Raw genomic sequence first — 13514 nt, 5'->3', positions numbered from 1 at the left:
GCACGCGACGCACGCACGCATTCACGAAATACAAACACAAACACAGACACACACACACAACACACAACACACACACAAACACACCACACACAGCACGACACACACACGCACACGCGCACAACACAACAATCACCACACAACCCAGCACCGCAAAACCGTTACGCATACACACACACAACACAGAGCACGCACGCACCGCACGGGCCGCATACCCATACACACAGCCCGGTCGAGGCGCTGTTGGGGCCGCCGCGGGGGGTGGTGCGACGCACGCCCACGCATGCGCAACACAAAATATATATATATATATATTGATATTATTTGTGCACACCGAGGCTTGTTCGATTGCAACGAAGTTCGCGTTGGAAAAACTCGGTCGCGGTAAAAAAACATGCTTAATGCCGGAAATCCCCGTGTCGATGAGTTTTTAACACTAGGTCATCCGTGGACTCATCAACTGGATCACAGCTTCGCATGGCGACGTAGTATCCAGCTTCCAGCAATTCCTACAGCAATAGTGTACAAGCAATGGTGAACAGCAATGGTGACCAACGTAGCAGTGACATGCATTGTGACGAGCAAGCAGTGACAGAAATGGTGAGCAGCACTTGCGACAGTAATAGGACAGCAACAAGTGACAATCAATGGCTACACGAATAATGTGCAGTAATGTGAGCAGAGCCAGTGAAAGCAGCAGTGACAAGCAGTCAGGTGATAAGCGCGTGACAGCAGCAATGACAGGTGAGGTATTACACTGCGCCTCGACGCCTAGCAAATTAACCGGTTAAGCTGCCGGCATAAGCGGCAATGCAGTTTACCTGCTATCCTTAGGACAAACAGCCGGAGATTGCTTCATTCTGGGATGCCATTTGTGCTGCACAGGAGGGGCGCTCGGCAGGAGGTACAGACGTTTCTTTTGTTAGGCCGGTCTGACTGACGGGATAAACGGTGAGAAGAAACCGACGGCGTTGTACTTACCTCTGTGGGGTCCCACGGCCAGCACGTAGCCGCTATGTTGAGACGTTAAAAGAGAGAGCGTGGTGCTACTCGCTTGCTAGATACGCGTGTGCACCTCGATACCTCACAAGCAATGTATTTCTTCTGCCGGGGCTGTGGTAGACTTCGCTGTGATTACTATAACAGTTTTCAGAGTAACGTCTTATAGGCTAACCTATGCGTTGATGGCTTCATATCTCCCGCTAACAAATAGTAATGGACCGTCCTAAAGTAGACATCGACCAGTCGTTACTGGTGTCAGCAACGAAAATAGAATTTCTCGAGAAGAGTTATGTGAAAGGGTTCAGACATTTTCTCAGCATTCCTGGCATAAACAGACTACGTAGACGCGACAGCTTTGTTAGCTACGTGGTGTACTGAATGGTGTGAGCGTCGCTGTAAGCTGCTCCATGATTGACTATATATATACTTGTTTTTATCGCTATTATTTCATGAAGTCAATACGTAATTATATTGATATCTATCTATCTGTCTGTCCTGTATGTCTGTCTGTGCTATCTGTCGTGTCTGTATATCTATCTATCTATTTATCTAATTTATTATGCCTTATCTCATCTATCTATCTATCTATCTAGCTATCTAATCTATCTATCTATCTATCTTCTTCTATCTATCTCATCTATCTACTATCTATCCTTATCTATCTATCTATTCTATATTTACCTAGCCATTCTATCTTTCTATCTATATTATCCATTCTCTTATTTCGCCCAGTGTTGCCCTTTTCGCTCCTTCTTTTCGTGGTCTTTCTTTCTTTCTACTATCTGTATCTAAGATAGAAGGAGAGCGTACGTAAATCGATTGCACCAATTTTTCTATATATAGGCTTTCTTTCTTTCGATCTGATTATTTATTTCGCCCTGCATCTTCCAGCTGTTCTCTCTTTCTCTCTTTCTCTATCTTCTCTCTCTCTCTTTCGTTTTTCTTTCTCTCTCTTTTCCCTTCGTTCTCACTCGCTCTCATTTCTCTCTAGTGCGGGCGCGTATCTCGTCGCCACGCTCTCTCGCCTTTACTTCCCCTATACCCCTCATGGCGCTGGTTAATCTCTCGCATCTCTTCCATTATTATCGGGCTTCCCTCTCTGCAAAGGCATTATAGCCATGAATCTAGATTAACCAGCCCGTCCCGATCGTCCCTAATCAGGCGTGACGTCAGCTGTCGAACAGACAGCGGTGATACTACGGCAGCAATGACAAAAAGTAATCTGTCATCGGCCGTATTGCGCCTTAACCATGGCAGCGTATTTCCTAATTATCTCTTGTTATAACGACAATGATAATACCGAACAGCATGGTCTTTTAATTAGTCACGAAGATGGCACCCCCGCGTTCATTAATCTATTATTAAAAACAATTTATCTGCTTGATTTGACGCGTCGTATGACCTGCGTAATCAGGTAAGGGACGTCCAATCCATCTCTATTTTGCAGGCGGGCTCTTTTGTTTCGTAACGAATAATGTAGCAAATTTTGGGCGGACATAAGAAATTCGATCGGCGCGGGAGTAACAGCGACTTGTTCGAGCGCAAACTGCAATTAAGGTTCGTCGCATCCCCGGTGTCTGCGTAGGACAAGGTTGCTGGGGTAACAGGCGGGGTGTATACGCGCATCAAGGCCCTGGGGGGGCTATCACTTGTGCGCATATTATACCCCCCTCAGGGGTCACAGTGCGACAGTGTCTGTCTCCAGGCTGTGCGCTGGACGCAGCAGCCGTGACGTGCCGCGTGGGTGGTAGAGATTAATGATTTTCTAGAGCTACCGCGTCCAGGCAGGTGCGGGTTGAATGAAATAGAGTAGACGCCGCTTCTGATCGAGTGAGGTCGAGAACCATGAAATTGTCCGATTAAGCGGTGGTCCGCCATTAAGCGGTGAACACTTAATCCAGCGTGGCGTGAAGGGTTGGTTTACACACAGAACATAGATCGTTTAAGCGATGCCCCCTTAAATGCGAATAAAAGCGAACCCCGATATCTCTGCTGCTCACAGCTCTGCTAGCGAGATGCTCTCCTATTGTGTTCTCACAGCTAGAGATGAATAGGTTTAATGTAGGCCTCACTTAGGGTTAATTTAGGTGGGGTAAGTGCGTTTATCGAATGGTTAAACGATACCGGCGTAATACCGCGCATACCGGTTGAAAATTTTAATAGTAGAAGATAAATAATAATATTGATATACAAATTGTACTACTATAACATAACACCTGGCTTATAATGAATACTACTATGTGACAATAATCTTTCATTACGAAGTGGCTAGCTGCGGTACTACTCCGCCTCCTATAGGATTCCAGTAGAGGCGATAACCGGTCAAACGATCTTATCACGAGCAGTGCTATCCAATCAAGTCGACATTACGCATTCTGCCCTAGAAGCCGTCCGGATCGCGACGACTGAACGGATTCTACAGCCTAATTCACAAGTCTTGCCATAAATTATGTGGAAGACGCCATACCGCCAGGGGCTGGACCGTGGCGAGATAAGCTGGCAAAGTTTACGCTACATCCATTCGGACAACAAGCGTGCTTATCCACACGTAACAACCTAATTGCAACATTATATGGGAATCGAGGTAAGAACAGTGCTGCTGTTGCTGCTGCCTACTTCACTACTTATGCTGCTTGCTTTGCTGCTGGCTGTTGTTGTTGTTGCTCGCTTGATCGTGGAGAACGAGTACATAACCGTGTTATAGTATTGCTGAATATCTGAGGAATATATATATATAATATAGTATATATATATCATATATATATTATATATTATACTATATATATATGATAATATGATATATATATATATATATATAATATATATACTAATATATATATATCATATATTATATATATATATATATATATAATATATAATTATAGATATATATGATTAGTAAGGACAGAAGGCACAGCGGCGCTAATGTGTTAGATAATACATATATATCAGTGCGGAGCAGGGAAGTGCACGACGTACGTTGTTTTGACATGAGTCTGCTGTGCGTGTCTTAACGTAACATTAGAGCGTTAACGTTATGATAGATGTTGGCTGGCGTTGGGATGCGCGTGCCGTCGGTACCAGATAGACGCACAACGACAGAAGCACCCACGCACACGCACCTACGCACACACCGCGATTAGGGTACTTAGCACCAAGGCACGCAACGCACTCACACACATAGACACGCACACGTACCCGCACGACAAGTAACGCACTACACGCAGGCACGCACGCGCACGCAGCACGCACGCACGACGCCCACAGCGCACGCATGACGCACACACGCCACGCACGCACGCACACCGCGACGCCCGCCACAGGCACACACACACACACACACACACATCACACACCTACACATAACACAACCACACACACACAACCTACCACACACCTACGCACACACCGCACGCACACACACGCACCTACGCATGTACGCCGACACCGACGGACGACATCACTCACCACGCACGAACATACGAGCACGCAAGCGCGACGCACGCGACGCACCTCGCACGCCGCAAACCCTGCTTATCAGCTCCACTTTGGTCTCTCCGAGACGACGCATGTTTCAGCTGATAGCCTGCAAATGAGCAGCTGTGTGACGTAACTGTGAGCGAGTCCACAATGGAGGGGCTTCATACGCTGATGTCTGATCACGCCCACCCCCACCCAAAACACAATGCATCGCCCGCACACGCGCCTTCTTTAACAAGACTTATCGTCTCTCCCTTATCGCGTCCGAAGAGTATAGGCGCGCTATCGAAATGGCCGTTTACTAGGTATGTAATTTTTTTGTTTGAAATGCGCGGGCATTATTGATGCGATCGTGAGCCAGTAATCTCGCGTTGCATACATGAACCTCGTAGTTGTGAATGTATGCATGTAGGCAGTCGTGGGGATTATGTGTCGCATCTATTTGTTCCTCTGGGAACGGCTGTTTGCTGACGACATCTTTTGTGGTGAGGTTGTGGATGGCGAAGCTCCCGTTGATGCGTTGCTTCGTGCACGGGAGTAGCAATGCGTTATTGGCTGCTCAGCAGAAGCGTGATCACCGCGAGCACAACGCACACGCGGACACCCCGCAACACATGCATGCCACGCCACGCACGCGGAGCTCACATAGCAGCAGAGAATACCGCCAACTGCAACGACCCACAACGCTGCATCGCGCACGCAACGCCCACACAACACACACACACAACACACAACACCACACACACACACACACACACCACAGACACACACACACACACACACACACACACACCACACACACACACACCAGCTCACACACACAACACGAAACCACACAAACAAGCACGCAACACACAGAGACACAGCACACACCACCACCACACACACACACACACACACACACACACACACACACACACACAGGCACACGCACACGTGCACGCGAGGCGAGCGCGTCGTAGATTCCCTACAACCATCACAGACCCCGCGCGACGTCATCCGTATAACTCGCGACTAAATGTCATGCTCGCATGCACTTACTCACGAGCTGTGACGTACGTCGCATGCTTCAGTAATGTCACGGGTGACCAGATTCTCCATCCCCCGTCACAGTCTCCCACAGGTTGCTTATCGACGGCCTTCCATCTGGATAAGATCTATCGACAAACAAAATCGAACTTCCATCAGCTCCTCCCCACTCATAAAATCGACAGCATTCCTTAATCGTTCGCAGCCTACTTATATATCAAGGATGCGTCAGTCAGGACCTATGGTGATTAGACAAGCCATTGCTTATCAGACGTTACCCCGTAGTTGTCTACCATTTGTCCCCATTCCCCATCCACCTTGTCCCCATATTTTCCTAACCCTACGTTGCGATCGAATCAGCGCTAAAGTAAGAGAAGGGCTTCAGAAGAAACCCGCACGGTGTGCCATCACGATGAGAGGCAGCGCTGCCGAACAAAGCTCTCGAGTTCGCGCTACTCTGTGTGCCATTGTTTAGCAACGTGACTATCGGACGCGGAGGCAGGGTCTGGAAACGTCATCGGTGTCATCGCAAGCAGATCTACCCTAACCCTAACCCTAACCCTAACCCTAAGCTTCGCTTGTAAACAGTATACTCATATACACGTGTGACTCATACCTGTATGCCTGCGTGCGTACGTGTGTGTGTTCTCTCGTTTGCGTGTGCGCGCGCGAATGCGTGCTTGCATGTGCGTTTGTCATAGCTCTCGCATTCGCTCTCTCGTCGCTCCTTCACTTTCTCCCCCCTCTCTCATTTGCTATTGTTCGTTCTCTTTCCCCCTCTCTCTCCATCTCTCTCTCTCGCGCTCTCTCTCCTTTGTATTTCTATCTCTCTCTCTCTCTCTCTGCCTATCTTTATATCTATCTCCTCCTTCTCGCTCTCTCACCATCTCTTACCTCGACACAGTGCTTGCAAAAAAACACAGAGCCTATTGTGTGGGCAGCAGATACCCCCCGCGCGCCTCTCTCCCTCACCCCTCTCTCTCATTATCGATCATTTTCCACTCGGGCGCGCGATCTCGCGGCTGATTGACGGTCGTGCTTTACAGGGCCGTTACAGCTGTCTGACACCATTTCACGCTCGCTTCCACCACACTTTGTCATGGCCCTGTCACGCCGTATTATGTGACGCCGCTGTGTCATCGCCTAGCAGCAGCATCTTCCCCGTCAGCGTGCGCCGTGAGAGCGGCGGTGTCCCGTAGACGTCTGCGGCTGTTTGTCACGGCAGCGGCCGCTTGTTATTGTTGCTAGTGTTGCTGCTGTTGTTGCTGCTGTTGCTACTGTTGTTACTGTTGTTACTGCTGTTGCTACTGTTGCTGCTGCTGTTGCTACTGTTGCTACTGTTGCTACTGTTGCTACTGTTGCTACTGTTGCTACTGTTGCTACTGTTGTTACTGTTGCTACTGTTGCTACTGTTGTTGCTGCTGTTGCTACTGTTGCTACTGTTGCTACTCTTGTTGCTGCTGTTGCTACTGTTGCTACTGTTACTACTGTTGTTGCTGCTGTTGCTACTAATGCTACTAATGCTATTGTTGCTACTGTTGCTACTGTTGCTACTGTTGCTACTGTTTTTGCTGCTGTTGCACTGTTGTTACTGTTGCAACTGTTGCTACTGTTGCTACTGTTGCTACTGTTGCTACTAATGCTACTAATGCTATTGTTGCTACTGTTGCTACTAATGCTATTTTGCTACTGTTGCTACTGTTGCTACTGTTACTACTGCTGCTACTAATGCTACTAATGATAACGAGAGGTTTATATAGGTTATATAACGAATATTATATATACATAGGCCGGGGATAGAAGGAAATGGAAAAGAAAAGGAGGAGAGACAAAGAGACAGACAGAGACAGAGAGACAGGAAGAGAGAGAGAGAGAGAGAGAGAGAGAGAGAGAGAGAGAGAGAGAGAGAGAGAGAGAGAGAGAGAGATTGAGGGAGACAGATGACGAGATAGCGATAGGAGAATATAGAGATTGTGAGAAAGGATGGGAGATAGAGGTTATTTTGGAAAATACTGTGTAAAATACTACGACATTATGGTCGATATCAACCATTTTTTTCAATGTAATCTAAATTTTAAATTCAATCAGCCGACAAAGCCGTCTAGACAATGGAAGATTAAACAAATAAAAATCGGTCGCCGGGACGGCCCCAGCCTCTCGCGAGATCTCGGACAAGCACAGACAGGCGAGGAGTGCTAAATTACGACGAGTCCCTCGATCAGAGGAAGACGATTTGACAGCGATTGGGCCGCATGTGGTGATCGAGACAGCTGCATTAATGCAGAAAACAATTACCGGGCAGAAGAGGAAAAGCAAAATGGTCATCAATTACGCTAAGGAGCAGAGACTTGTCCAGGGATGGGTAGTCGAATGCGGGCAAATTGGCGTGACGGGGCTGTACGGCACAGCTGATGACCGACGCAATGCGACACGAGTACAAACTAATGAGATGTCAGGCGCTATAACGTTCACGGTATTGTTTATACGTCATTACTGTACGAACGCTTCCTCGCGGTAACCTAGGAAACTCAGGAATAAGGAGGGATCTAGGACTTTCATTTGTGTCCTTTCTTTCCGGCTTCCTTGCGATTCCCCGCGATGCACTTTTAACAGACGTTAGATAAAACGATTATTGTGATTTTCGTCATAACTTTATAATCCACAGTCGTAAATCTGACAGGCATTGGCAGTAGATCGATTCCGAGGCGATGGTCACAATCAGAACCAATTCTGAGCATTTTATGTTTAAGCGATTTTATCCGCCATTGAAAACAAACTGGAAGCTGTTTCTTAGTTACGAAATTTCACCAGTATGCTAATTCCTAACATATTCCAACTGGTTTCCTGTGAGTCAAAGAGAATTGGTGATCAGATTAGTTATGTATTGCTTTACGAGTGTAGTCAGTAAGAAGGCAGCACCACTGCAAAACTGTTGACAGTTGATGAAAACCAATTTCAGTAATTCACGCTGCACTCATAACTTGTCTAACTTCAATTAGTCATTACATTAATAAAATTATTATTCAATGCGAGCAAAATATTCACCTAATTCACTTATCTAACGTATACAGAATTTTCACAGTGGTAAGCCTATGCACGAGTTGAGTCTATATAGCGGACCTCTTTTACTATTATTCGAACAGTATTTAGCTCGTATTACAGCGAATATTGCTTCAATTCGAAACTTCCAACAATGCCCATGCAGACCCACTATAACGAACGCGATTTGCTGACACTGAAAGTCATATATCGATATGTAGGCCTAAGTCAAATATGGATGTGCGAGAGGACAACAATCGTCACGTAGATGAAGATGCATCAAATATCAGATACACTCTAGTATATAGCTGAGTAGTGACACGTCCGTGCAGGTGCAGCGCCTATCGTGTGGGCTATCGCCCTTCACTGGCAGCGTGTGAAAATACATCGTATACACACTCTGTTGCACTGCCTCTCTAACCTCGCGTATATAACATGCCCACACACTGCACAGGAAATCACATTTCATCATTACCGCAACGATACTTCATCCGTCCGCGGAACGGAAACGGGAACGGAAACGCGTTAGCAATTTTTTTTATTCCTGAATAAAAATGACGCCTTTCGTGGCATTCGCGTAAAGCACCGACATTGTTGATGATAAAAAGCTTTCTAGTAGTAGTAAAGTTCGAAGTAAAAACGCAATTTCAATTGGATCTTTTCAGCAATCTAATGCATAAACTAATTAGTTTGCATCGCGAAAAACAACGAGAATCAATTCAAATGTCTTGTAAATTCACGCGAGAGTTGACGTGGGGGAGTGTCCGGATTAGATTCTAATGCAAACATGACTTGAAATTACGATTAGTGTAGGCGAAAAAACACAGACTTTTCGCAGACAGTCATGAGTAATTAATTTAAAATGCTCACACGTGTCAGAAATTAAGCGGAAAACCATAATTGCAGTTTGAAGGGAAGCATGAAATTAATTACTGGTGCAGTGAGCATTACCTAATTACATGCATACTGGTTTGATAATTAAGTGCTTTCAATTAATTAAAAGTTTTTTAAAGTTGGGCATCTCATCGTGTACGCGTGACGTAGGTATTAAGGCTGAATTATGATTGCAGGGAGTGAGAGATTGCGTCTACGCATCACCTTAACGTTTGTTAGGTTTGGGAATCACATGACAATTGCACCGTAAAACATTGGCTCCATTTAACGAGAAGAATGAGTTTGTCACGAACACATTTTGACGTTTTACACGGATTTTCCGTGAATTAAAATATTATACTATACAGATTCATATAATTTCAAATGCACGATTTTAGATTCTCATCTATATAGCCTTGCCACATAACAGACTATATCCGAACCCACTCCGGGCGCGTGTAAAGAATTCACAATGTAAAAAATAGTATCCTGTCGCTCGTTCGTTTTTTTTGTCGTTACAATTCACAAATAAAACGTTTCTGAACAAACATAAAACACGTGCGTGCTATTGTTAAATTTTCACTGAAGTGGTTTAATCAAACAAAGCTCCTCCTCGCAAGTACTTTAGTAATTACAGATGGCGCTCTGGCGGTCTAGCAGTGGGTGTTGTTAGTACACTCCACCGTCACCGCGTATAATAGCGTCCTAGACAAAAGGCAAAACGCAAATCATTTGTCTGTGGGACTGTCTTGCTCGTACGGCATGAGAGTCGTTCGTAGCTACCACTTCTCGTTTCATCGTTGTTCCACCGAAGCTTATATTGAAGGTCGAATATTGTGAAGACGCGTGATTGGACCATTTTAATTATCCGGGTTCAGGAAAATACAAAATAAATTATCTAAATTATCGGTTTTAAGATTCCAAAGAACTAGAATTTGCGATTTTATTTAGCTAGGAACTAAAAAATAGAATATTTTTGTACCTGAGATATGGGGAATGGACCCCCTTCCCCATTGTCTCTTCTATGTTCATGGTAAAAACTATATGCTGACACATTGCACAGATTGTATGCACTCATCGCCCAAGTTTCGTAAGATTGTGCCCGAAGTTATAGATGCAGCAGTGTGTGTGTCGACTACTTACTAATGGTTGCTATTACCGATGTGCTATACGTTAGTAAACGTGAGTAATGGAGGCAAGTAGCCGCAGTCAGATCGTGGCTTAAACCCGTCCCGCGATGAAAAGCATGTTTAGAAAACTACATTAATAACAATATTTAATCTGCGCCGTCAAAAGCTGTCATGAATGGTGCCTTGCTAGATGAGCGAGCCCAATGCGTTACTTGCACTGGTAGGGAGACATCACAGCTGTGGTTTGCGCTTTCCCTCCTGGGATGTCCGATCTCTATGCAAATAAACTGAAATGAGCCATGTAGCTTGATCCTCCATTGTCGCCAAAGACAAACGTGCCTGATAACCACCACCCTGCCCCGCTGACGCAGATGGTGCCCCGTTAGATATATAGGAAATTACTCGTTGATTGTGATACGTAGTAATTACTCAAATTTATTTAATAATTAATTTATTATATTAATGTAAATTATAATTTTATGATAGATTTATTTAATGATATCAATAAATTTCTTTTCGCCGTTATCGAGAGGAACAAAGAATCTCATCAATATATCGGTAATGGACGAGCTGCAAATATAAATTTGAATATCAATGCGCGCGTTACTATTTTTGTGATTACGTAATGGTTATAAATAGCAAATATTGGAACGTGTCGATAATTTCATCCTTAAGAGCGCCAGCGGATCATGCGGTCTATATATAGTTCGACATGGCGTGGATCGATTACATTTGGGCAGTAATTGTATAGGTAATGTTAAAGATATAACAGTTATATGTAATTGTAGGCATCTAGTACCTACATGATTACACAAATCGATAAATAAATTCGCAAATAACATCGCTGCGTACACTCTGCGGCTCTGTGGGCAGGTACTAATTCACAAGTTTTTTAATCAGAAGGTGCTAGTTATTGCCGTCGTGGTCGCCACGAATCATGGTACGGATATGCGCCGCTCACGAAAATAACGATTGTAATGAGCCAATGCAGAGTCGTAAATAGCAAATGAATAAGCGCATACTCACTTGCGCATAATTTATACTATCGTAATGTAATTCTTCATTATTAAGTTCGGTTGGATGAATTCGTTGTCGTAATGATTACACGTGATGTCCACCTTCTCTAATTTCATATCGGTTCATGCGCCAAGATAAAGCAAAGGCTCCGGATGTTACCGTGCGGAGGGATATATCTATTCATTCCGGATGTTACCGTGCGGAGGGATATATCTATTCATTCCGGATGTTACCGTGCGGAGGGATATATCTATCATTCGGATGTTACCGTGCGGAGGATATATCGATTCATGTCGGTATGGTTTACCGTGGGCGGAGGGATATATCTATTAATTCCGGATGTTACCGTGCGGAGGATACCTCGTCGCTGTGTACGTTAATTACGTGACTTCCTGCAGGGATAAATCATAACGTATGAAGCTGACGCGCTCATCGACGTAGAATTGCATTACTTAAGAAGCACATCGTCGCATCACGGCACGCGGCGCGACCGTTAAAATTTTAAACGCACTCGCAGCAGAGTTTTCAGCTATTAAAGCCGAGTTTCGCTGCGAAATCAGATTACGAAAAAGTTCAATTTAATTTCATAGCTATCAAGCACCGTGATTGCAGTGGCGACCGCGTACTAGCTCTCAGCGTGCGCGCCACTTGAAGAAATCAAATTCGTAGAAAAAAATTCTATGACTGCAATTAGATTTGATACATCATCAGGCGTGCTGTGTTGATGCGCGCGCTCAGGCTGGCCAACAGCTTTATCGTCGTGAAATTTCGCTCGAAATCGAATTTGGAAGTAAAATTAAATACACTTGAGTCAGAGAGTCCGGAGCGGCGACGGTGGACAATGAAGGAGGAGGGAGGGAGAGGGGGAGGGAGAAGGGGAAAGGAGAGGAGCGCAGACAGCCTGTGTTGGTTTACCTCCCGCGCAATGCATGCATTACATCACTCGGCGTTTACAATTGTTACAGGGCTTCAAGCGAACAGGATATCATATTTTTTTGGCCTCAGCACGCACGATTAACTGGCGGGAGGCCGAATTATCATGTATTTCTGTTAGTTAATGCCTCGGTCGGACCGTTTTTGCATGAGAAAGGGAAAAAATGATTCACTGCCTTCGGCATCGGAATAAAATCATCTCAAAATATAATGATTAATTCATATTTAACGGTTCTTTTCCTCGTCTTTGAGTTGAACTTTTTGACTATTAGTTCGCGGACATGCAATTGCCATAAATATACTAGCCTGGAGCGGAATGGCAAACCATTAAGTCTCTATTTATGTGATGCGGTGGTCGGTAGCGGTCACCCTAAATGAATTAACACCGATTGGTACTAATAGTTTCTTTAATGCTATCAATGATGCATGTAGGTCAATATGGTCGCCAGTTTATGCATGTCGTAGAAAGGAGAGTGCGGGAACCTAAAGTTAGCACACATGATGCATATATCTATACTTCTAGCCATGATATACACATGTACATTAGAGCACAACTTTAATTAACTTCATGACCTATTTATCGTAGTGAGGTCTAAAAATATTAATTGAGTACCGACATCCGTGTACTTTCATATGAAAAATGATATTTTAATAACAATAATTATTGATTTAATTATTAACCATACGCAACACTTAAAGCCAGCGTACGGCGAGAAAAACTAAAGATAATTGGGTAGCAGAAGAAAGCAGAATGCACTCCGCATTCTAATTAAAGATGACGGATGCATCACGAAGAAGCATATTATGTAACGGTCCGGCAAACACGCGCAACGACGAGCGTATATAAACGAATGTACGGCCGAATTATACTTGAATAGGCTTAATATTAGTCGATGACTTCGCATTCATGCAGGAGATCGATATTTTACACGCAGCACACGCAAGAATTAATTCTGTGTTTAAAAATTACATAGTCAATTGTCACAATAGCAATGCGCGATCTACAGAATTATA

The 13514-nt window shown here is 44.6% G+C and overlaps 1 long non-coding RNA gene across 1 annotated transcript in view; it reads right to left on the bottom strand.

Moving 5' to 3' along the window:
• Positions 1-5630, bottom strand: part of LOC106821159 — a 32880-nt gene extending 27250 nt beyond the window's left edge. Inside the window, exon 1 of the long non-coding RNA XR_001395700.1 lies at positions 5521-5630. This is a non-coding gene — a long non-coding RNA (uncharacterized LOC106821159). The remainder of the gene's footprint in view (positions 1-5520) is intronic.
• Positions 5631-13514: the final 7884 nt, after the last annotated feature.

The sequence above is a fragment of the Priapulus caudatus genome, unplaced genomic scaffold (genome assembly GCF_000485595.1).
Source record: "Priapulus caudatus unplaced genomic scaffold, Priapulus_caudatus-5.0.1 Scaffold61, whole genome shotgun sequence".
In the NCBI taxonomy this organism is placed as follows: Eukaryota; Metazoa; Priapulida; class Priapulimorpha; order Priapulimorphida; family Priapulidae; genus Priapulus; species Priapulus caudatus.
Note: the sequence above shows the minus strand (reverse complement) of the source record. Positions and strands in the feature narration are given on the sequence as shown.